Raw genomic sequence first — 23,070 nt, 5'->3', positions numbered from 1 at the left:
CTGTTAATGACGGGATTAATTGTTTGGTTTTATAATCTTAGGGTCATATGGCTTTTTGTACATATCAGGGTTCTTCCCTGTTTGATATAGTTTCAAAAGCTACCTTAAAAGCGTGGCTCTAGATTTACAAAGGTCTCAGGAGATTTCTTACCAGTAGAATTATTTAGACGCTATGCTTAGTAGTAAGCACTGTCCTTGTCAGAAATGATGATTTCACGCCTTGGTAATAGTTTCCAAAATGTGCTCTCTGAGTATATTCTAATAGAGACTGGCACCTGGCATTTGGACCAGCTGCCTAAGAATTTTTGGAAGATTGTATTGGAAAATGCTGGTTCCCATGTATTAAGAACCTCCTACAAATTAGGAAGAAAAGACCAATGATCCATTAGAAACATGGGCCAATAATAATAGGTAATGTTTGCTGGGTGTGCCAGATCTTGTCGTAAGTGTTTGAAGGGTTGTGTTGTATTAGTTAATTCTCGTACTTAATGAGGTTATTATTATTATGATCCCTCTTTTGTGCCTCAGCAAGTGGGGCATAGAAGCTCATTAATTTCCCCAGGGTCACCCAGGCAGTATGTGGTGGAACCAGGCTTTGAGCTGAGGCAGTCTGACTTGAGAGCTCATACTTAAAATTAGTGTGTTATAATGGTCAAAGGACAGTTGCAGACCTTCACAGGAAGGGAACACAAATTTACAATGGGAAGTGGAAATTAAAATTACGAGGTGCCACTTTTCACCACTCAGATTCAAGCGTGACCCTGGCAAGAATACTTCCCACGTAATGTGTGTAGTCACATCCCTCCTTCCCTCCACCTCATTCATTAATTTAGGGCCTCATTCATTAATTTAGGAGCATCCCCACTATTGGTACCCAGGTTCTCTGCAGCTAGCGTCCACCCTGAGCAGAGGACCTGCTGACTCCGTGCCTGGGCTTCTGACTGCAGAACTGTGTGCTACTAAGTAGGTGTTGATTTAAAGCAGTCTGTGGTAATTTGTTATGCAGCAAAAGAAATCTAGTACAGAGAAGTTATCTCTGTTTAAAAGGATTTTCTCCTCCCTGTCTGCCCTTTGAATTTTTTTTTAACAGCAAAGATCAGAAATGTTTCCCTTAATCATTCCGTACTTCAGCAACATTTAAACTCTGTATTCTCTTTGAATCATCATATATCCTTCTTGTAGCACTTCACACTGAGATTCATGTGTCATATTAGTCTGAGGTTTATTTTTGTGTCCTTAAATTAATGATGCTCCCAGCACACAGTAAATGTTCAAATGTACTCTCAGTGCGTAGTAGGTTCATCGTGAATTTCAGATTAAAAATCAGACTTGAAATCCTAGAAAAAACTCATTCTGGTCCCAGGAGAAAGCTCTTTATTTGATTAAAATGCCAAATAAACTTGCTTTTATTATATTCATAAATATTAAGTGCCCAGTGTTCTTTATGATGTTACAGACACCTTGAAAAATGGGCTCCCTTTTCTCATTGAGCTGATGTGTTCCTAAGATAAAATGAAGTGTTATTTAATAAACAGTTTTTCATTTTTAGGCATTTTGGAAAGAATAGCTACTATGGCATAAAAAACCTTTTAGTTTTTATTAATTAACCAAATGCTATTTGATTACATGCGAACTTATGGCTTAATGAGAAAGCAGAAAAATAGATTATGTCCTTTTTAGTTATAAAACTACTGAATAAAGACTTTGAAATAATTATAGGAAAAAACAAGCCTTAAAAAAATGTTAGGTCTTTGATAGAAATGCCTTTTAATAACTTGAAAGGTTATTTAATGAACCATTTGAGTCGTTAAGGGTGACCCTATGCCCAGGTTGACACCTGTTGTCTTGGTGTAGTTATTAATGCGAATGTAAACATCAGGTGTCTGGTGATAAGTTACATTGTGACCCTATAATAGTATGTTAGCTGGTGATACCTTTGACTTGCTGTCTACTTTTAAAAAATTGCTCACCTTGCAGAGATTGAAGGTGACAGTACTATTGCTTACAGCTTCACGAAGGCAGGCTTAGTCTACTGAACTCTCCCGCACTTCAACAAATCCATGCATCACTGGGTAGAGCAAGTAAGAGCTTTAAAATTTGCTCAGGTGAATTTTGTTGTTTAATAGTCACCAGGCCAGGGGACAGAACCACAACTTCCTGCCAGCAGGCCCCCATCCAACTCCCTTGTTTTGCCTTTGGCGGTTGGATGCTGGACCAGGATGGCTGTGGCACTGGCAAATGGGTGTGCTCAGCGACACCTGATTGTTTTACAGGGAACCTGGAGCTTTACGTTTGGTTGACATATGAAGCATTGCTTTCACAGGTACCCATGTGATTAAAAATCATCATTCTGGGGCTTCCCTGGTGGTGCAGTGGTTGGGAGTCTGCCTGCCGATGCGGGGGACACGGGTTCGTGCCCCGGTCCGGGAGGATCCCACATGCCGCGGAGCAGCTGGGCCTGTGAGCCATGGCCGCTGAGCCTGCGCGTCCGGAGCCTGTGCTCCGCAGCGGGAGAGACCGTAACGGTGATAGGCCCACGTACCGCAAAAAAAAAAAAATCATTCTGTTAAGTGAAAGGTGGTTGAGATTTTTCTCTGGGTTTTGGCAACTTCGTAAAGGGAAAGGCTAGCCTCCCTGTGTGACGGCACGGGATTGGCTAGGCAGCAAGCCTGACCCCAGGCATTCAGCATCCGGAGAGGATGCAGGAGAGGAAGGAGCCCTCCACTCTTAGGAAGTGACTCTTTTACAACCCCGTCAGTGGATATGCATTGAACCACGCTTGTTTACTTTTTCTCATTTCCTCCCAAAATTCTGTTGAAAATGACAGAAGTAGTATAAAAATATGAGCAAACCCATAACTGATGGGGCTGAAAACTGAGAAAGGTGCCGCAGTGCTCCAGAAGCTCTGAGGACGCTATGGAATAAATAAAACAGATGGGATCAGATTGATGGCGAAACTGCACAGGGAAGGTACTTACAACCCAAAAGAGACAAAAGCAGGAATAACTAGACAAATGAATATTCTTAACAGGATCTTGGAAGATTCCCAAGAATTGAAACTCTAGGGAGTGGCAGCCCAAGTGGGTGAGCAGAGTGCTCTGCCAGGAATTCATAGCCCTGAAACAGCTGCTCCAGCTCTGCTCTCATTGAGTTTGACTCAGAGGGCTTGGTGGTAGGGTTTGCCTCTGCAGCAAAGCCCTTTAGCTGAGTTTTAAATAAGCTGGGAGATTTGACAAGGCAGAATACCAATGGGTGACTGTAGCTGGAAGTTGAAGTTTACGTCGGGGACCTCAGGTTTCTTTTGTTCCTTCCAAGGATATGAGGCTTCTGTGCCTTGAAATAAAGGCATTTTGCTCACCTCCCTTTCCTACCCATTCCCCATTCTTTTCAAGTGCGCTCAAGAAACCCTGTGCAGCGAGGAATACACATCAGCCCGGACCCCCATTTGTAAAGATGAGCAAGCAACCGCGTGTCATCAGGCATGTGATCAACAGCATGATTAAGGAAAAGTTAATAAAGGAAACTTCTGATTCCTAGTCTCAGATCCAGGAGAAGGGCAATCTATAAAGCAGGAGTTGGTGTGGGAAAGGAGCTGTTGAGAAAAGGAGGCTGTCTGAGAAGTTAACTGTGAGATTGTAATGTTAGAACGTGCTGGCTGGGGGCAGTAAATGGGCCCAAGAGCAAAATGGGAACCACTTCAGGATGAGAAAATTAGCGGTCGGGAAAAGTCAGCTGAGGATTTATTTCAAAATTGAAAGCAGAAGGTTTAAGAATTATGAAGCAGAATTGAGAGATGTGAAGGATGGGTCTACGAGACATAGTATCCAACCAACTTAAGGAACAGACGAAGAGGGAAAAAGCAGCCGGTAGATGCCATCAGCAGTCAGATGGCAAACAGCTTTTCAGTGAGGGAGCTGGTTCCTCTGTAAGTGTCTATTTCTTTTTCCCACACCATGAAATGCCACTGCTTCAATATTTTAAGTGGACACCCCGCCTTCTCATTCAGAGGTCCTCGGAATCACTTGACCATTCTTGTTAGGTATAGTGTCATTTTAACACAAAGCTTTTTACACTGTTCATTTGAAAATAATTTCAAACTCTACATGAAAGTTAAAAGAATAATAATTGTAGAACCCTCATATATTTTATATCCAGATTTGCCAGATTTTTCTATTAATAACACTTTACCCCTGTATCAGTTCCTTTTTCTTTCTACATAGGTATGGTAAATGTATTTTAAGACATTTGATAACCTGATGCATATCTTAACCCACTGAGCTTTTTATAAAAGTGATCTTGACTTTTTCTTTTGCATCTTTAGTCTTGGCAATATGGTTTGTCTGTCTATAAAGAATATTAGGGTTTTGTTTGTCCTTTTTACTTGGTTAATATAACAAGCTCCTCCCCCCCCCTTTTAATCATGTTTCACTGGGAGTTAAACTGCTTCCCTTATAAATTAGCTGGCGGCTTATGAGAGACATCAGCTGCTTGAGTGATACTTCTCCATGACTCATGAATGAATCCCACCCGTCTTTCCTAAATGTTAAATTCTGGGAGATTTACTCTGTTGCCTTTAATTATGCTGACTGTCATATAATATTCAGTCTTCTATTACACAACTTTTTATTTCAGTGGTGTATCATAGTCAAATCTTAATGTATGAACATTAAGCTATAATTAAGGATCCAGACTTCACATTTCAGCCACGGTTTGTGTATTTGCCAGTAGTGACAACTTTTCCTAGTAGCTGGATATTTCTTTTGGTATCCATTTTAAGATGGTTCTAATTTTAGAAGGGTTCAAATGTGGAAAAAAGTATCTTGGGACAACTTTTATTGCAATATTAAAAGAAGAAAACTAGACATATTCTGGTAGATTTTTTTGACCTCCCTCCACTTCCATTGTTTTCCCGTAAGTCTCAGAGAAGGAATGAGCTTGGGACTGAGATTTCTATGTCTCATCTTTACAGCTGCATGCCCGGACATTGTAGATACTGTGTCATTAATTCCTTATAGAGGGACATTTGAACACCGAACATTAAACCCAGCTGTATTTTTATTTCTTTCATTTATTGAACAGATATTGTGGGCATCTTATCAGTTGGATCCTCTGGGAAGTGCATGCCAGAGTGGGGTTAGAAGAATAAGATGTTTACACGGGGAAATAACTATGGGAAAAAAGGGAGATGAAGCAGAAGTGGGTATGGAACACCTCTGGATTGAGATGCAGGGCTAACCCCTGTGAAGGGAGAGGGGGAAGGAGGGACAGTTGGGTGGAGCAGACTACCGTGCAGCTATGGGAAAGTCTTGGCCAGCCCAGCAGGGAACTCTGCTGCAGAGCAGGACTGCTGGGGAGTCTGTACTGGCCAGGAACAGAGAACCTACTTATCACTGCTGTGCTCAGTCCTGGGCTGGCGTTGCCTGCAAAGTGGGTGGCCTCTGCTTGGAAACTGAGGCAGATTCTCTGGACAGTTGCAGCCGGAAGTGGTCAGCTGCCTGCTCTCCTGTGCAGGGTCTCTCTGGAAGGGAGATCTGAGTAGCGCACCTCCCTAGCCCCACAAGCCACTTACCTATCAGGCACTGTTTGAATCTTCAGTCTGCTACTTGGTCTGAATATGAACCTGGGCAAGTTGCCTAACTTGCAAATTTTTGTTGTTACTGTTTTGGAAAAAAAGAATAGTATCGGTTTCATAGTGTTCTTGTGAGGAGTGAATGAGTGTGTATCCACACAAAGAAGAAAGGATGCTCAACATCACTAATCATTAGAGAAATGCAAATCAAAACTACAGTGAGGTATCACCTCACACCAGTCAGAATGGCCATCATCAAAAAATCTACAAGCAATAAATGCTGGAGAGGGTGTGGAGAAAAGGGAACCCTCTTGCACTGTTGGTGGGAATGTAAATTGATACAGCCACTATGGAGAACAGTATGGAGGTTCCTTAAAAAACTAAAAATGGAACTACCATATGACCCAGCAATCCCACTACTGGGCATATACCCAGAGAAAACCATAATTCAATGAGTCATGTACCACAGTGTTCATTGCAGCTCTATTTACAATAGCTAGGACATGGAAGCAACCTCAGCGTCCATCGACAGATGAATGATAAAGAAGATGTGGCACGTATATACAATGGAATATTACTCAGCCATAAAAAGAAACGAAATTGAATTATTTGTAGTGAGGTGGATGGACCTATAAAAAAAAAAAGAATGGCTGCATGATAGAATCTCTCAAATGTCCACCATTATGATTTTTTTTTGTGTGTGTGTGGGGATGTGGTGACAGTCAAGTTGGAAAAGATCCCTACGCTTTATGAGTTTTTACCTTGTCGTGGGAGACATGGTAAATAGGCAAATATCTGAAGAGTAATTTCCAATAATGAAAAGTGCTGTTAAAACAAGGTGATATGGGCTTCCCTGGTGGCTCACTGATTAAGAATCCGCCTGCCAATGCGGGGCACACGGGTTCGATCTGTGGTCCAGGAAGATTCCCCATGTCGTGGAGCAACTAAGCCCGTGTGCCACAACTTCTGAGCCTGTGCTCTAGAGCCTGCGAGCCACAACTACTGAAGCCTGTGTGCCTAGAGCCCGGAATCTGCAACAAGAGAAGCCACCACAATGAGAAGCCCGCGCGCAGCAACGAAGACCCAATGCAGCCATAAACAAATAAATAAATTTATTTTAAAAAAATGGTATGACGATATGACAGGGAGGGCAAAACATTTTTTGACACACAGGGACTGAAGCATAACACCCAGAATTTTTTCTGCAGGAATGAATGAATGGATGAATGAATGCATCCAATTAACAGAAGGACACAATGGTGAACAAACTGATAATACTGGGGACAAAATGTAATTGCTGATGGCATGCGGAATTGAATGTGATTTTAAAATAAAGATTATTCAAATCGATGGAGAGTTTTGAAATCCAGTAGATACTCTTATTTTTACTTGCTAGGACGGATTAATTTAGAAATCAGCATGATTTTAATTTGCCTGAAAACAGAATAAGCCGAGACAGCGTACACTAAAACAGGAGTTGGCAAACTTTTTCTGTAAAGGGCCAGATAGTAAATATTTTAGACTTCCCTGGCCAGACAGCCTCTGTTGGCACTGCTCAAGTCTGACATCATAACATCAAAGCCGCTGTAGACAATATGTGAACAAATGGGCATGTTTGTGTTCCAATAAAACTTTAAGAACATTGAAATTTGAGTTTCATAGATTTTTTCATGTATCATAAAATATTATTCTTTTGGTTTTCTTTCAACCATTAAAAACATAAAAACCATTTTTAGAGCCCATGGGCTGTCAAGCAGACAGGTGGTGGGTTGGATTTGGCTGCCCCCAAGAGAACGTGGGGAGTAACCGGTTTTCATTAGTGGGATAAATGAAGCAAAGCATTAAACATTTACTTTTGAGGAGGTAACATTTATGATTTTAACTTATCACAGTTGGCCCTAAATATTTAGGCTGTGTGCCCGTTGAGGTTAGTGACTCAGAAGTGTAGCCTAGCCATATTGCCTCTTTTTCTTGTTCTTGATCAAGATGTAGCGGTAACAGGTGTTATTCTACATGATAAATCTGGTACAGAATCCATTTGTATTATTATTTGAGCAAATCGGAAATGTCAAGGGATGGTAACTTTTAATATGTAAATGTATGCCCTCAGTCTTCAGTATGTCTCTGGTCTTTCTATATTGAATACCTAAAGAGCTTCCCAGCCTCACATTCTGCATGGTATCCATTTAATGGATAGCTTAACCCAGTCCCATATTCCTGGGACCAACTTAAATATCCAGTAATTAGCTTTTATAGTGCAATGAATAATTTTGTTATCTAAATATATAACTGATATATAACATATGTACTGTATTTTGCACATGTGTAAGTATGTCTTTAGGGTAAATTTCCAGAAGGAATAAATGAATCAAATATTATATATGCATTTGTGTCTTTGCCCTTCATAGTGATTTTACTGATTTATAGCAAAATATGAGTGGCTGTTTCCCTCCGAATATAAAATGTGTTATCACATCTTTCCCTATTCGGATAAGTGATTTATGCTGTCTTATTTTAGTAATTTACATTTCTCTTGTGATTGAGGTTGTATATCCCTTCATATGATTATGATCCATTAGTGTTTACTTTTTTTTTTTTTTTTTTTGGTGGTACGCAGGCCTCTAACTGTTGTGGCCTCTCGCGTTGTGGAGCACAGGCTCCGGACGTGCAGGCTCAGCGGCCGTGGCCCACGGGCCCAGCCACTGTGTGGCATGTGGGATCTTCCCGGACCAGGGCACGAACCTGTGTCCCCTGCATCGGCAGGCGGACTCTCAACCACTGCACCACCAGGGAAGCCCCATTAGTGTTTAGTTTTATTGAACTATCTTTTCATGGCCTTTGCTAGATTTTCTGCTGGGAATTTTTTCTTTTTAAAGAGCTCTTTATATATTTGGGAAATTAGTCCTTTGTCTTTGATAGTAGATGTAAATATTGTTTATATTGTAACATTAAAAATGTCAAAAAGAAGGTTTTTTTAATGGTCATTTTTTAAATACTTTATTATGTTTTGGCTGTGTCATGTCTTAGTTGTGGCATGTGGGATCTTTCGTTGTGGTGCTCAGGCTTCTCTTTAGTTGTGGTGTGTGGGTTTTCTCTCTCTAGTTGTGGCGTGTGGGCTTAGTTGCCCTGCGGCATGTAGGAGCTTAGTTCCCCAACCAGTGATCGAACCCGCGTCCCCTGCATTGGAAGGCGGATTCTTTACCATTGGACCACCAGGGAAGTCCCAAAAAAGAAGTTTTAAAAATATACTACATTTAAAAACATAGTCCCACTTGCGCCTTTCCTTAGTTCTGGAAAATCTTTGGTTATTATGCTTGTAAATCTACCTGCCTTCCATTTTCTTTTTTTTTTTCCTCTCTTTCTGAGACTGCCCTTGTTTTCACACGACCCTCTGTGTCCTCTTCCCTTCTCTTCTGGGACACTTGTCATTGGCTTTAGGGCCCACCCTAATCCAGGACAATCTCATCTCTTGACAATCTCAAACCCTTAACTTCCATTGCAAACAGCCTTTTTCTAATTAAGGTCACATTTACAGGTTCTGGAGGGATGTATCGTTGAGGAACACCATTCAACCCACTCTGATGACCCTATTTGATTATTTATCTGTTTTTTTTTCCTTCAGGAAATTATATTGCCTTTAAGAATTATATTCCTAACGTTTACTCTGAATATTTAATGCTCTTGAAATATATTTTCATTTCCTCTCAAAAGGAAAATTATTCTGTGTCTTCTGCCATACAGGGTGTGGATCCTGTGAACAGCATTCCATTCTGGGAGCTGGAATAGCATGCAACTGAGAAATTGTAATGCTTAATTTTTATTTCTTTCTGCTCCATAAAGTTTTGATTTTTTTAAAAAACATGTCTGCATTTAAGTCTTACTCCTTTTTTCATGTTTCAGCATACATGATATACTGAACTAACTTGTTTCTGTGTCAAATGGTAGCAATGGACAACAAACTCTTGTGTTTAAATTCAAGAGGTGTTGTCTATAGATAATGTGGTGATAACATCATTAGTATAGAACAGAAATGGGTATGTATAATAAGCTTTATAACTCTGGTCAAGTTTTATATTTTTCATTTAGTTACCTCCTAGAAAGTTTGAAATTTCAAAGATGTCAGCAAAAATATTGAGTATGAATAGGTTTTAGGTTTATGTGTTACGTGATATTATGCATTTGCTAGTTCCGCAGCCCCTCCGTCTCAAAATTGAGTGTAAAAGCTGTCTGAAGAGTAGATTTACTCACACCGATCCTGTTTTCTTGCACAAGATCCTTTAACACATCAAGTAATGTGTAGACTGACTATATTGAAACTATTTTTAAGGTTACAGTTATAAATTTTTAAGTGTGATGAAATGTCTTCCCTTTTACTCTCAATAAAATCTATCATTAATTCTGCTAAAGCCTTTATGACTGAGCAAATGACAGTCCTTTTGCTGAAGCAATACTGAATCTAAGTGAGTATAATTCAGTTACCACCCTGGCAGTTTTTCCCAAGCTACTTCTATGTGTGGGTTTCATTCTTCATTCAGAAACAGGATAGCAATGGCACTGAGCTTGGTAGATTGTGTTGTTTTCCTTTGTTTCCTTACTTTTGGTTTATTGGTTGTAAATTCTCAGTCACCATCAGGTTCGACAGCTTTGCTCATTACAACATGAATAATTATAGAAAATTAAAAGAAGCTGGAAGGAGCTTGGTGATCATTCTGGTCTAATCTTTTCTGTCTTAAAATTGATGAAATGAAGTCTACCTAGAAAAGTGAAGTGACTTGTCACAGATGGAATCATTTATTACTTGTGAGGTCTCAGTTAAAACCTTGGGCTCTAGATATCAACACTATTGTTCTTTGCACCACTGCCTTTTAAGTTGCAAATAGTCACTACATAAATCTTATTTTTTTTTTTTTGCGGTATGCGGGCCCCTCACTGTCGTGGCCGCTCCCGTTGCGGAGCACAGGCTCCGGACGCGCAGGCTCAGCGGCCATGGCTCACGGGCCTAAGCTGCTCCGTGGCATGTGGGATCTTCCCGGACTGGGGCACGAACCCGTGTCCCCTGCATCGGCAGGTGGACTCTCAACCACTGCGCCACCAGGGAAGCCCCATAAATCTTTTTGGAATTAAATAAGAAATGCGAGTCTTAAATCTCAAAGCACAAATAAAGTATTCCTTACTTCAGTGTTTATTTCTAAGATATAATTATACTCAAAATTCAGTCAATTTCAAGCTGTACTTGGTAATTAAGATTCTTAGTGCAGGTGGACTCTCAACCACTGCGCCACCAGGGAAGCCCCATAAATCTTTTTGGAATTAAATAAGAAATGCGAGTCTTAAATCTCAAAGCACAAATAAAGTATTCCTTACTTCAGTGTTTATTTCTAAGATATAATTATACTCAAAATTCAGTCAATTTCGAGCTGTACTTGGTAATTAAGATTCTTAGGTTTATCATCAGAAAGTATATTTTAAAAATAAGAATTATTCTAGATATTTCAAAAGATACTGCAAGATTATAAAGAATAAAAGAGAAGTAGAAACCTCATCACTAAGATAGTGATCATTATGATGTATTTCTTCCGAGTCTTTTTTTTGTCTCTGCATTCTTTTCAATCAATGATATCAGTTTTGTTTTCTGCTTTTTAACTGATTGTAAACAATTTCCTTTTTATTAACTTTCCTTTAAAAGTATCATTTTTTAATGGATGTATAACATTTTGTTGCTTGGTGTACCATCATTTAACTAATCCTCTTACACAAACTGAACTCTTTGGTAGTTTCCAGTTTTTGTCTGTTACAAATCATGTCTGAATAAGGTCATTGAATATATTTTTTGTCAGATTTGGTAACTTGTTAGCTTAGGATCAGTGCCTATTTAGGAAAGCAAGCCTGGTGGCTCTTGCGTCTGGACTGCTAGGCAGCTGGAGAAATATTGTTCCAGTGACCTTGTGGCCACGTCCAAGTCCAAGTTTGCTTTTGCCCGTGCCTACCACCTTACTTGAAATAACCTTTTGTAATTTTGGTTAGAGAAAATGGTGTTTTAATTGGCTTTTTTTGAATTTTGTTTTAAGATTACATATGCTTAGTTAAAATGAACAAAGTCTTATAGTTCATGCTCTTGGTCTTTTTAATGTGAAAATTGCCCAAAGGTGTAAGAATGGAATATTAAGCTTTATATTGGCACCTAAATTCTGTCTTTGCTGATTGAGTATATAGAGTTCACATTCCAACTTGCATTTCTGAATGTGATTATGATGTTCATTTCTTTTTTGCTAAGTGTAAATTCCTTGAGGATACGAATCATTTTCACTTGCATTTAAAAAAATTTTTATTGGAGCATAGTTGATTTATAATGTGTTAGCTTCAGGTGTACAACAAAGTGAATCAGTTATACATATACATATATCCACTCTTTTTTAGATTCTTTGCCCATATAGGCCATTACAGAGTATTGGGTAGAGTTCCCTGTGCTGTACAGTAGATCCTTATTAGTTATCTATTTTATATATAGTAGTGTGTATATTGTCAATCCCAATCTCCCAATTTATCCCTCCCCCCTTCCCCCCAACCCGGCATGTTTTTGATCACCATCCTTGCTTTAGTAACAGCTTGGAGAGAGAAAATACTACATAGTAATGTACTTTGATTGCCAGATACATCTTGATTTCAGAAACATTAAAATGAGGGAAGATGTGTGTCTTAGAACCAAGGAAATAGAACCTTAAACTTAATACTCACTGAGTATGTTAGGCATTTTCTGCTTTCCTTCTAGAGTTATATGAGGTAGATACTGTTCTTCCCATTTATGAATGAGGAATTCTGTTACAGAGAAATGTAGTGACTTGCCCAAGACTAGTGTAATTTGAAAGTGATAGAGCTGGCCTTCAAGCACAAGTACGCTTGACTTTAGAAGCCCCTAATCATCTCACCAAAATGCCGTGAAATGTTAACCTGCATGAGGGGGATTAAAAAAAAGAAATTCTACTTAAAGCCAAAGAAAATCAGTCAAATGGCTGATTTTGCTTGTTTTCATACACATAGTGGATTGGCCTCTCCCGCTGCGGAATACAGGCTCCGGACGCGCAGGCTCAGCGGCCATGGCTCACGGGCCCAGCCGCTCCGCGGCATGTGGGATCTTCCCGGACCGGGGCACGAACCCGTGTCCCCTGCATCGGCAGGCGGACTCCCAACCACTGCGCCACCAGGGAAGCCCCTGGATTTTTTTTTTAAAAGAAAGATGAGAGTAGACAATGAAAATGAATACCTGAAATCTTACGGCCCGGGGGTGTTCTCTGTTAACATTTGTTTATACGGTGTTGCACTGTCCCAGGTGGGGGGCAGCACTCAGCCTGTACGCAGTGAGCCTGTACGCAGTGTGAGGGTGCCCCTGAAGTTGCAACACTGTGTGGGATGGAGAATTTTCTGCTGAAATGCCAGTAAGAGTGGCTCTTGACCAACGTTGGTGTATATTGAAGAATGTGGGGTTTGGAGTGGAGCGTGCCGGGGTTCACATCTGCCTCTGCCTCCGCTAGTGTGATCTTGGGCCATTAATTTAACTTTGCTATGCCTTGGTTTTTTCATTTACCTTATCTGGGTGTCATTCCCCCAAGTAAGGTAGCTTTTGCATTTTCTCCTGTATGGAAATTACGTACATACGAACGAGTTCCGTTCCTAGAGTGCGTTGGTAAGTCCAGTTTGTCCTTAAGTCCAACAGAGTTAGCCTAGGTACCCAGCTAACACAATTGGCTCTACAGTACTGTACTGTAATAGATTTATAATACTTTTCACACAAATAGTACATAAAAAACAAACACAAAAAATAAAACATTTTTAATCTTACAGCAGAGTACCTTGAAAAGTACAGTAGTACAGTACAATAGCTGGCATACAGGGCTGGCATCGAGTGAACAGGCAAGAAGAGTTACTGACTGGAGGAGGGGGAGGAGGTGGGAGATGGTAGAGCTGAAGGATCGTCAGCAATAGGAGACGGAGGGCAAGCGGCAATTTCACTCACGCCTGACATTGACGGCACAGGTTCTGGTTCCTTGCTGGATTCAATTCTATCTACCCTCTTGAAAAAACGATCCAGTGCTGTCTGGATAGTAGGTCTTTTTTTCTCTTCATAGATGACATGGTAGCACTGGATTGCATTCTGAGTGGCTGCTGCAACCTTCGTGTACCGTTCTGTGATCGGGTCCTGTGCCTCAAAAACTAGCAGTGTCTCCTGAAGTAAAGAAAATCTCCATGCCATTTCCTGTGTCGTAAATCTCTTCAGTTACTTCTTCCTCTTGTCTCTCTTAGTCCTTTCTCTGGTCTTCCAATTCCATCAGGTCTTCATTAAAAGCACAACCACTTGTGCAACACATGGGCGCATCTTTGAAAGTTCACAACTTGAAGGTTCGTATGTAGCGGACTTACTGTGTTGGCATCCAAGCTGCAAAAGGAGCGTAGTTACAAAGCCTTGAGAGGAAGCAAGGTCATGTACACATTGCCTGCTCTTAGGCAAGTCCTGCCAACTAGGACTTCTTTTAAATCTTTTTTTTGTTTCCAGTTCATTTTTTTTAAGAGCATCGTCCTAATACATGAGATTTAGTATTGTAATATAGCTACCTGTGTCTGTGCGTGTGTGCAAAAAGCATATTTTCACACAATACAGATTTGTATATGGTTAAGTTACAAGTAATATTCAGCATTATTGAAATGGTATCTAGAAGACACTGTATTTCTTTTAAAGTCAGTATTTTGTAGAGCCCTTGTTCTGCATTTTTCTGTTGTTTCCAGTTTTTAAGTATTCAACTTATGTAAGTTGATTAATTATGTAAATGTACGTGGCATTCTTTATTTTTATTCTGAACTTAAGGGCTATTTTGTGTTGACTTCTCTCCCTTTTTATTTCAAAATTTTTGGTTCAGTGTGACAGGAACAATTTAAGATGTGACAAGATGTGCAAGTTAGCTATTTTGGGTCGTTTCTCAGAGAAAGAAGCTCCTTTTTTTTGTCAGGCATCTCAAAAATTCTTTGGGTAATAAATGACTTCTTAGAATTCCTCATATTTAGATTTAAACCTAACAAGCTAAATTACTTTGAGATTGATGGTGTACATATATTAGGCAACTTACCTTTTTTTTTTTTTTTGTCATTTTTAGGATTCTGAGTAACAATAAAATATCCGAGCTGAAGAATGGCTCATTTTCTGGGTTAAGTCTCCTTGAAAGATTGTGAGTATTCTTTTATTATCATCTCTTATTGGTACTTTATTCACTGCACTTTCATTGTAAGTCTGTTACTAAACTCTCAACTTTTCAAAATAAAAATTGAGTTTTCCCAATATTTTATTATAAAACATCTCAGAATTGCATTTTAAAAAACAATTCATTAAAGCACAGAAGTGCAAACTTGCTGTAAAGGGCCAGATATTAAATAATTTAGGCTTTGTGGGCCATATGGTCTCTGTCACAGTGACCCAGTTATGCCAGTATCTTGAGAATGCATACACGAATCAATGTGGATGTGACTTTATTTACAAAACAGGCCATGCATGATAGTGGCTTTTAAAGCCTCAATGCTATTTTGAAATTCTGTCATAATGTTTATGCCTTATAAGATAGTCCAGTAGAATCAAAAAAAAAAAAAACACATCTGGGAGAAGTACTTTTGGATAAACTTTGACTGTCTTATTCAGCCGTCTTTGAATGTGATAATTCTGTTTTGTTTAATGATGAGGTCTAGTTTTGCTTCTGATAAGATGTGTGACAAGTAGCACTTAGTTTTTGCCTTGGTGAGTTTTTAATGGATTAAAAATGGATATTTAATTGCTTGTGCGCTGAATGCTATTCTAGGATCAAGTTTCAAATTCGCATATTACTCATACACTTAGGATAACATTTCTGATACATCAGGGAGCCAGTCACAGTGAGCATCTCCATTTCTGTTGGATAACAGACTTTCCTCATTTTCTTAGTTCTCTTTGCTTCACTTTTTCTCCTTCTGTGAGCCTTTCCTTGACTGTTTTACTTAGTGTCTTCTGCCACAGTTGAATCCCACAGGACTTTATTGCTTTGATCACGGATGTGTTATTTAAGCATGTAACATCCAGAGTTCTTCATCCTTTTATGCAGGTCTGTCCTTTTCATTAAGATCAAACATCTTTAAATTAGGCTTTATATATATATGTGTGTGTGTGTGTGTGCATTTACATATATAGCAATGCACTCATGTATGCATACGTGTACATATAAACATGGGTATGTATACACATGTGCGTACACACACACCTGTAAAATGATCTCGGCACAGCAGTGCTTAATTCTCAGATTTTCTTTTTTTTTCTGTTTTCATTCAAGCCCTCCTGTTCTGTTCCACATAGTCCATGTGCTTCAGAGGATGCTGGCTGCACCTCATTTCTAGGCCTTATCTTGATAGGAGAGTCCACACACATTCCATGGTCACTGGTTCAGGAATGGGCATTTGACCCAATCTAACTGAGTTGAGGTTTGCTTGGGGCTTTGGGGAGAGGAATTTCCTCACTTTCATCAGAAAAGATGCTTGTACTTCTGGTACAGAAGCCACCGTGCTGCGGGCTTTGGGCTGGAGCCGACACACTGAGGAGTGTGGGGTAGGCCCATCAGGGTGAGCGTAGGGGAGCTGGCGGGACCTCGCCGAAGTATGACTCCCTCTGGACTGTTAGAGTTGAATGAGGCAGCCTGTTCCTGTTTGGTTTTCTGTTCCTTGCAAGAAGAGTCATTGTGCCTGACAGATACCCTCAGCATGTAGCACATTGTCAGGCCTTGAGTAGGTGCTCAGAATGATGGCAGGGTCAGTGCGGTTTGCCCTTTCCAAGGAAGGATGACAGGCACTCCTAGGTGATAAGTGGTGTCTGTTGTGTTTAGAAACACAAGTTACTTTTGGCACCAGGATTGCTGTGGTGGTTCATGTACATCCGAAGTGTGGACAGCATAGCTAAAGTTCTGTGCTATGGTGTGAATTACCATCCTTTCTACATTTATTTTTTAATTTCCTTTGTCTTTGGCCTTATTTTTAGCCATTTGTTGAAAATAAATCCCTGTACCTGTTAGAAACATTAGATTGCCAGCAACATATTAGATGATATTAAAATGTTGCTAATTGTTTTCAGCCAGGGGGCTGTTTATACCAGAATCCCAGAACACCATCTCTCTTATATAGGGCCAGAGAGAAACACACACACATGTGTACAGCTATGCATGTATATATGTACATATATGTATATACATGTACATATACGTGTATGTATATACACACACACACACACACACTGGGGGACTTTGAAAGACTGTTACATTGATGGGGGCTTCAGCCTGAAATCCCAGTGATGACTCTGGGACTGGGCTTCCTCTGTCCGGGATCATCTTTACCTAAGCATGCCCTATGCTTGGCATTTTCTATGTACACTTCCAAGCCTAGGCCTGAACCTTGGCCTTAACCACTGCCACGGAGGAGGGTCGCGCATGCCTGCGGGGGATGGCTGCTTCTCACACTGTCTTTGCAGGAGAGCCGCCCACTTGAGACAGAAGGGGACAGGGATGGTAGAGCTAGGCTCCGACTGCAGTCTTGGAAGACTTGGCCCTGAGAAGGAAGGAGAGGGGCAAGCGTCCCAGAGGAAGCACCCCACCCACAGGGCCTTCCTCTGTGGGCACGAGCTGGGTGGTGCTCCTTCCTCCTCCACGTTCCTCCTGGGACCAGAGGCTGCAAAGGGCCCCGCGGCCTCTCGTGGAAATGCCCCTGGCCTTTGTTTCACCTTGATTTCCAGAGCACAAGGTAGACCAAAGAGAGCCCTTAGCCAGTTGCTTGACCCTTTTGTGGGAGTTCACTACCCAAGGCTGGTTGCCGGCTTCTAGACCTTCCCTAGCGCTGCCCCATTATTCCACCTGGGCTTGGAAGTAGGGTGTTGGTGCAGGGGCCTCGGAGAGGAAGGTGTGGGAGAGGACTGGGGGCTTTCCTTCCCCTAGGGCACAGCACCATCTTTTGTATTTATAGTTTCTACCATGTTGCTGCTTTCTGATTTGGTTTGCTAATTTTAAAGCCTCTCTAAGTTTAGTACTTTCCATACCAACTCCTTGAACAATCTCTTCATTCATACTTTCTGCTGTTTCCATAATGCTTCTCATTTTCCCTCTCTGCCTGGTTACCTAGCTTTCTAACCTGCTCTGTGTCTTTGCACTGCTGTCCTCATCCTGCGACTGAACCCAAAGAATATCTCTTGTACCCTTCTGTGATTTTCATCCCTGTAAGATGCTTCTCGTGGACTCCAGTTTGCTTCTGGCTCTTACACAATCAATAGTGTGTCTAGGTGGCTTCTCTTCCAGGACTGCAGAGACTTTAGGACTTTGTGTCTGAAATAGAGCCCAAAACAATCTCTGTGAGTGTAATCATTGTACTGGTTTGCTAGGGCTGCCGTAACGGGTACCCCAGACTGGGTGGCTTAAATAACAAACATTTGTTTCCTCACAGTTCTGGGGGCTGGAAGTTCAAGATCAAGGCCCTGGCAGAGTTGGTATTTTCTAAGGGCCATGAGAGAAGGATCTGTTCCAAGCTTCTCTCCTTGGCTTATAGGTTGCCATCTGTTTTCCTCTGGTGTATTCATGAAGTCTTTCCTGTGTGTGTGTCTGTGTCCTAATCTCCCCTTTTTGTAAGGACACCAGTCATATTGGATTAAGGCCCACCTGTGTGACCTCATTTTAACTTAATTACCTCTTTAAAGACCCTGTCTCCAAATACAGTCACATTTTGAGATACTGGAGGTTATGACTTCAATATAAGACAGTTGGGGGGACACAGTTCAGCCTGTGACAATGATGTAGCATTTTGATAGATTAACAGATGTGTATTTTCCCTGCCTGTTTCCTAATCACTCTACCTCAGGAGAAGGGATGACAAAACAGAAAAAAGGACTCAGTTTTTGACCAGTGAGTTCCTGAAGTCCTACCCTAAATGTAAAAAAGAGGTTTGAAACAGATTTAAAAAAGAAAGAAAGAAAGAAAGAAAGAAAGAAAATTCCTCTTCACCTCAATACACCTTCCCTGGGCTAACTGGAGAGTTAGAGGGAGTATAGAAAGAGCTTACATGTCGGTGGGTCCCCAGGAAAGGGCTCTGTCTTTGCTCGCCTCCCCGTCCCTACCTGGGATGAGGGGAGAGAGGGAGAAAGATCACATGAAACCAATATAAGGTTCTGGATCCAAGGGCAAGGGGCATCTGAGGCTTCTTTCCTGGGGAAGCAAAATCCCAGTTTCGCAGGATCCAGCATGATGTAGAGCAGGAGAACTGGTCATGTGGCCATTGAGGCATATGGGCTAGGACCCTCTGTTAGAGTTTCCCAGGGGAGCAGCGGAATAGCCACTGGGATTTGTTAGCAGAGAGAGAGAGAGAGTTCTTTCTACAGCAGCCTGCTGTTTTGCCAGGAAGTGCTTTAGAAGTGTCTTGAGCTGCTTTGGGGGAATCCAACTTAAGACATAGCTAGCCAAATAAATGACTTCATGTTTGTATAATGACATCATTTTCAAAATTTTCAAAATCACCTGAAAACACTGTAGCGGACTTTATTCCTTCAACACTCGCCCTTCAGTGTCTCTCCCTAAGTCTTCCAAACGCAAAACCTGAGAGCTTTCTTTGCTCCATTGCTGGAATGAAAGCTGCCCCACTCTCCCACCCCTGCCTCAGCAACCCTCAGACAGTGACTGAAAGCAGATGGTGGGTAACCACCCCAAGAGGAACAACCCTGAGTGTGTTCTAGGCTGCCTTCCACAGGTGCCCAGAGGCCTGAGTATCAGTTGAGCACAGCAGAGATCACAACAATGCCCCCTTTATTGGTTCTCTTCTCTTTCTGGGCTCACTTCCCCACTTTCCTGTTAGTGTGTTCTGAGGTCCCTTCCCGAATAAAGCCACTTGCACTGACACGCTGCCTTGGGAGAATTCTGCCTGAGAGACATAGCCAGCCAAATGTTTGCAGCCTGCTTTGGCTAGTTAGAGACCCCAGAAAATGAGAACAAACAAATCAAACAACTTAAAAATATGGCAGAAAGGGATGTGTAAAAAGCAAGTGATAGGTCAAGACATTATTCAGACTAGGGCCCAAACTTTAAAGCTCTGGCCTTAAAATTACTGTAGCCAAGCCATGCAAAATAAGGGATGGGCTTAGTAGTGTGGGGTAGGGCACGTAGGGTAGAATAACAGGGCTGGCTGGGTTGAGCTAGCTAGCAGATAAGCCCCAGAGATCGAGTAAACCTGCAAGGCAAGCTCTCCTGGCAGTTCTTTTGGGATGAAGAATGGACTTCTTAAGAGGATTAATTTTCTCTTTTTTTTTCTTTTTTTTTGGATGTATTAAGTGTTCCACAAAGTAAAACAGGTGCAGGTGGACACACTCCTACAGACTCCATCTAGAATGGATCCTTTTTCTTTAGGCTTACCACTTTGTTCTTCTAAATGTTTGGTTTTCGTTTGGGAGCTTGCTTGTTTTCCATCATTCGTATTGGGTTGGCCAAAAAGTTCCTTCGGTTTTAAAGTAAAACTAAAAGACACATTTTTCATTTTCACCAAGAACTTTATTGAACAATGTATTCACTGTTTTGTTCCACTACTTTCTGCCATTTTTCAGGCAACTTCATACTTCCATCTTCCCAAAACTTTTTATCTTTTTGAGCAAAGAACTGTTCAAGGTCCCTTTTACAGTCTTCCAGGGAATTGGAATTTTTTCCATTGAGAGAATTTTGTAAAGACCAAAATAAATGGAAATCCAAAGATGCAATGTCTGGTGAATATGGTGGATGAATCAGAACTTCCCAGCCAAGCTGTAACAGTTTTTGCCTGGTCATCAAAGAAACATGCGGTCTTGTGTTATCCTCATGGAAGATTATGCGTTTTCTGGTGACTAATTCTGGACACTTTTCGTCGAGCACTACTTTCAGTTGACCTAATTGGGAGCAGTACTTGTTGGAATTAATTGTTTGGTTTTCTGGAAGGAGCTCATCATAGAGGACTCCCTTCCAATCCCACCATATACACAACATCACCTTCTTTGGATGAAGACTGGCCTTTGGTGTGGTTGGTGGTGGTTCATTTCGCTTGCCCCATGATCTCTTCCATTCCACATTATTGTACCCTATCCACTTTTCATCGCCCGTCACCATTTGTTTTAAAAATGGAACGTTTTCATTACATTTAAGTAGAGAACCGCATGTGGAAATATGCTCAAGAAGGTCTTTTTCGCTTAACTTATGTGGAACCCAAACATCAAATCGATTAACATAACCAGGCTGGTGCAAATGATTTTCAACACATGATTTGGATATTTTGAGTATGTCAGCTATCTCCTGCATGGTATAACGTTGATTGTTCTCAATTAATGTCTCAGTTTGATTGCTGTCAACGTCAACTGGTCTACCTGACCATGGAGCATCGTCCAGAGAGAAATCAACAGCACGAAACTTTGCAAACCACTTTTGACATGTTTGATTAGTCACAGCACCATCTCCATACACTGCACAAATCTTTTTTTGTGTTTCGGTTGCGTTTTTACCTTTCTTGAAATAACAAAACAGTATGCCGAAAATGTTGCTTTTTCTCTTCCATCTTCAATATTAAAATGGCTACACAAAAATTCACCAATTTTGATAAGTTTTTTTTTTTTTTTTGCGGTACACGGCCCTCTTGCTGTTGTGGCCTCTCCCGTTACAGAGCACAGGCTCCGGACGCGCAGGCTCAGCGGCCATGGCTCATGGGCCCAGCCGCGCCGCGGCATGTGGGATCTTCCCGGACCGGGGCACGAACCCGCGTCCCCTGCATCGGCAGGGGGGACTCTCAACCACTGCACCACCAGGGAAGCCCAATAAGTGTTTTTTTTTAAACGCATGCTGATATGACAGCTGTCACAATACAATCTAACAAATTGTTTTGAATGAAGTTAAAGACAACTAAGCGCTACTGGAGCCATCTTATGGAAAAAACGGAACGAACCTTTTGGCCAACCCAATATTTGTTTTTGTCCCTTATAAGAAAGTAGCAGAGTGTGTGTGCTTTTTTTTTCTTTTTAAGTAGGAATATTTGGATTGAGTTTTTCTTTAATTTAGGGTTTGAGGTTTTTATTTTTAGGACATAATACCTAAATCTTTATGACATCTTAGAAACTAGGTTATGGTCTGCCTTTTTTAAGGATTAATTTGCATCCTTTTAAAAGTGCGTTCAGTGGATAACTGATGTAGATTTATTATATGATGTTAAGTAAAAAGGTAACTGGCCTAATATCAATGCTTGGTACAAATATTGCCTCAACCATTATTAAGTCTTTCCTGAGTAGCTAATTTAAAATTGTTCAACAGATATTTATTTATTTATTTTTATTATTATTTTTCTTTTGTGGTACGCGGGCCTCTCACTGTTGTGGCCTCTCCCGTTGCGGAGCACAGGCTCCGAACGCGCAGGCTCAGTGGCCATGGCTCACGGGCCCAGCCGCTCCGCGGCATGTGGGATCTTCCCGGACCGGGGCACAAACCCTTGTCCCCTGCTTCGGCAGGCGGACTGTCAACCACTGCGCCACCAGGGAAGCCCTCAACAGATATTTATTAATAGCCCACACTGTCCTAGGCTTGCAGTTCATTAGTGAACACAGCAGAGGTCCTATCTTCATGGAGCTTCTGCTGCAGTGGGGAGAAACAGAATAGTAAACATAGCAAGCAGCTTTACAGCATAAGTACAGTTGCCCGGCCCCCCCCCGCCCAGGGTTCCACCTTCCATGGGTATGGAGGACCCACTGTACTATGCCATTTTATACAAAGGACTTGAGCATCTGTGTTTTGGTATTTGTGGGGGTTCTGGAACTGAGGGATGACCGTACTATGAGTAAAGAAAACATGGAGTGGAGTTTGGGTGTGTCAGCACTGTGTGTGTATGCGAGTTTTGCATGGTGATAGTGCAGGGGCTTAGCACAAATGATTGAGCCTTGAGTCACCTGGGGAAAGAACGTTACAGGCAGAGGGATAGTAGGTGCAAAGGGTGTGCTGTGAAGCATGCTGCTTTTGTTTGAGCAACAGCAAGGAGAGCCGAGTGAGGCCAGAGAGGTATGAGGGGTGAGGGCTAGATTGTAGAGGGCCCTGTAGGTCATTGTAAGGACCTTGGCTTTTACTCTGAGCCACTGTGAGCAGAAGATGCTCTGACTGCTGGAATGAGGGGTGAGGATAAGGGGGAAGTAGGGAGCTGTGTTAAATCTAAGATAATTTAAAGCGCATAATCTCTGTTTAGAGACCAGTGCCTTATCCTGGATTGGTGGTTATCCAACTTGATGTGCATCAGAATCACTTGGGGGGCTCGATAAAGCACAGATTAGGGATTCTGATACGGCATTGAACTTGGGCTATGCTGAGTTTTGAGGTGGCTGTGAGATGTCCAGATGTAGATGTTGAGTTAGATAGCTGTTTATGTGATAGGGAACTCGCAGGAGTGGTAAGTTTGGGCTAGAGATACAAATTTGAGTCTAG

General features: G+C 41.4%; 1 protein-coding gene across 1 annotated transcript in view; it reads left to right on the top strand.

Annotated features, from left to right (window-relative positions):
- The window catches only part of ADGRA3 (adhesion G protein-coupled receptor A3), a 118,010-nt gene that overhangs the window by 17,255 nt on the left and 77,685 nt on the right, over positions 1-23,070 (top strand). The window contains exon 2 of the mRNA XM_024745560.1: positions 14,713-14,784. The gene's annotated coding sequence lies outside the window, so the exon portion shown is untranslated. The remainder of the gene's footprint in view (positions 1-14,712; positions 14,785-23,070) is intronic.

Source organism: Neophocaena asiaeorientalis, unplaced genomic scaffold, assembly GCF_003031525.2.
Source record: "Neophocaena asiaeorientalis asiaeorientalis breed wild unplaced genomic scaffold, Neophocaena_asiaeorientalis_V1.1 scaffold397, whole genome shotgun sequence".
NCBI lineage: Eukaryota > Metazoa > Chordata > Mammalia > Artiodactyla > Phocoenidae > Neophocaena > Neophocaena asiaeorientalis.
This window is presented reverse-complemented; position numbering and strand designations above follow the sequence as displayed.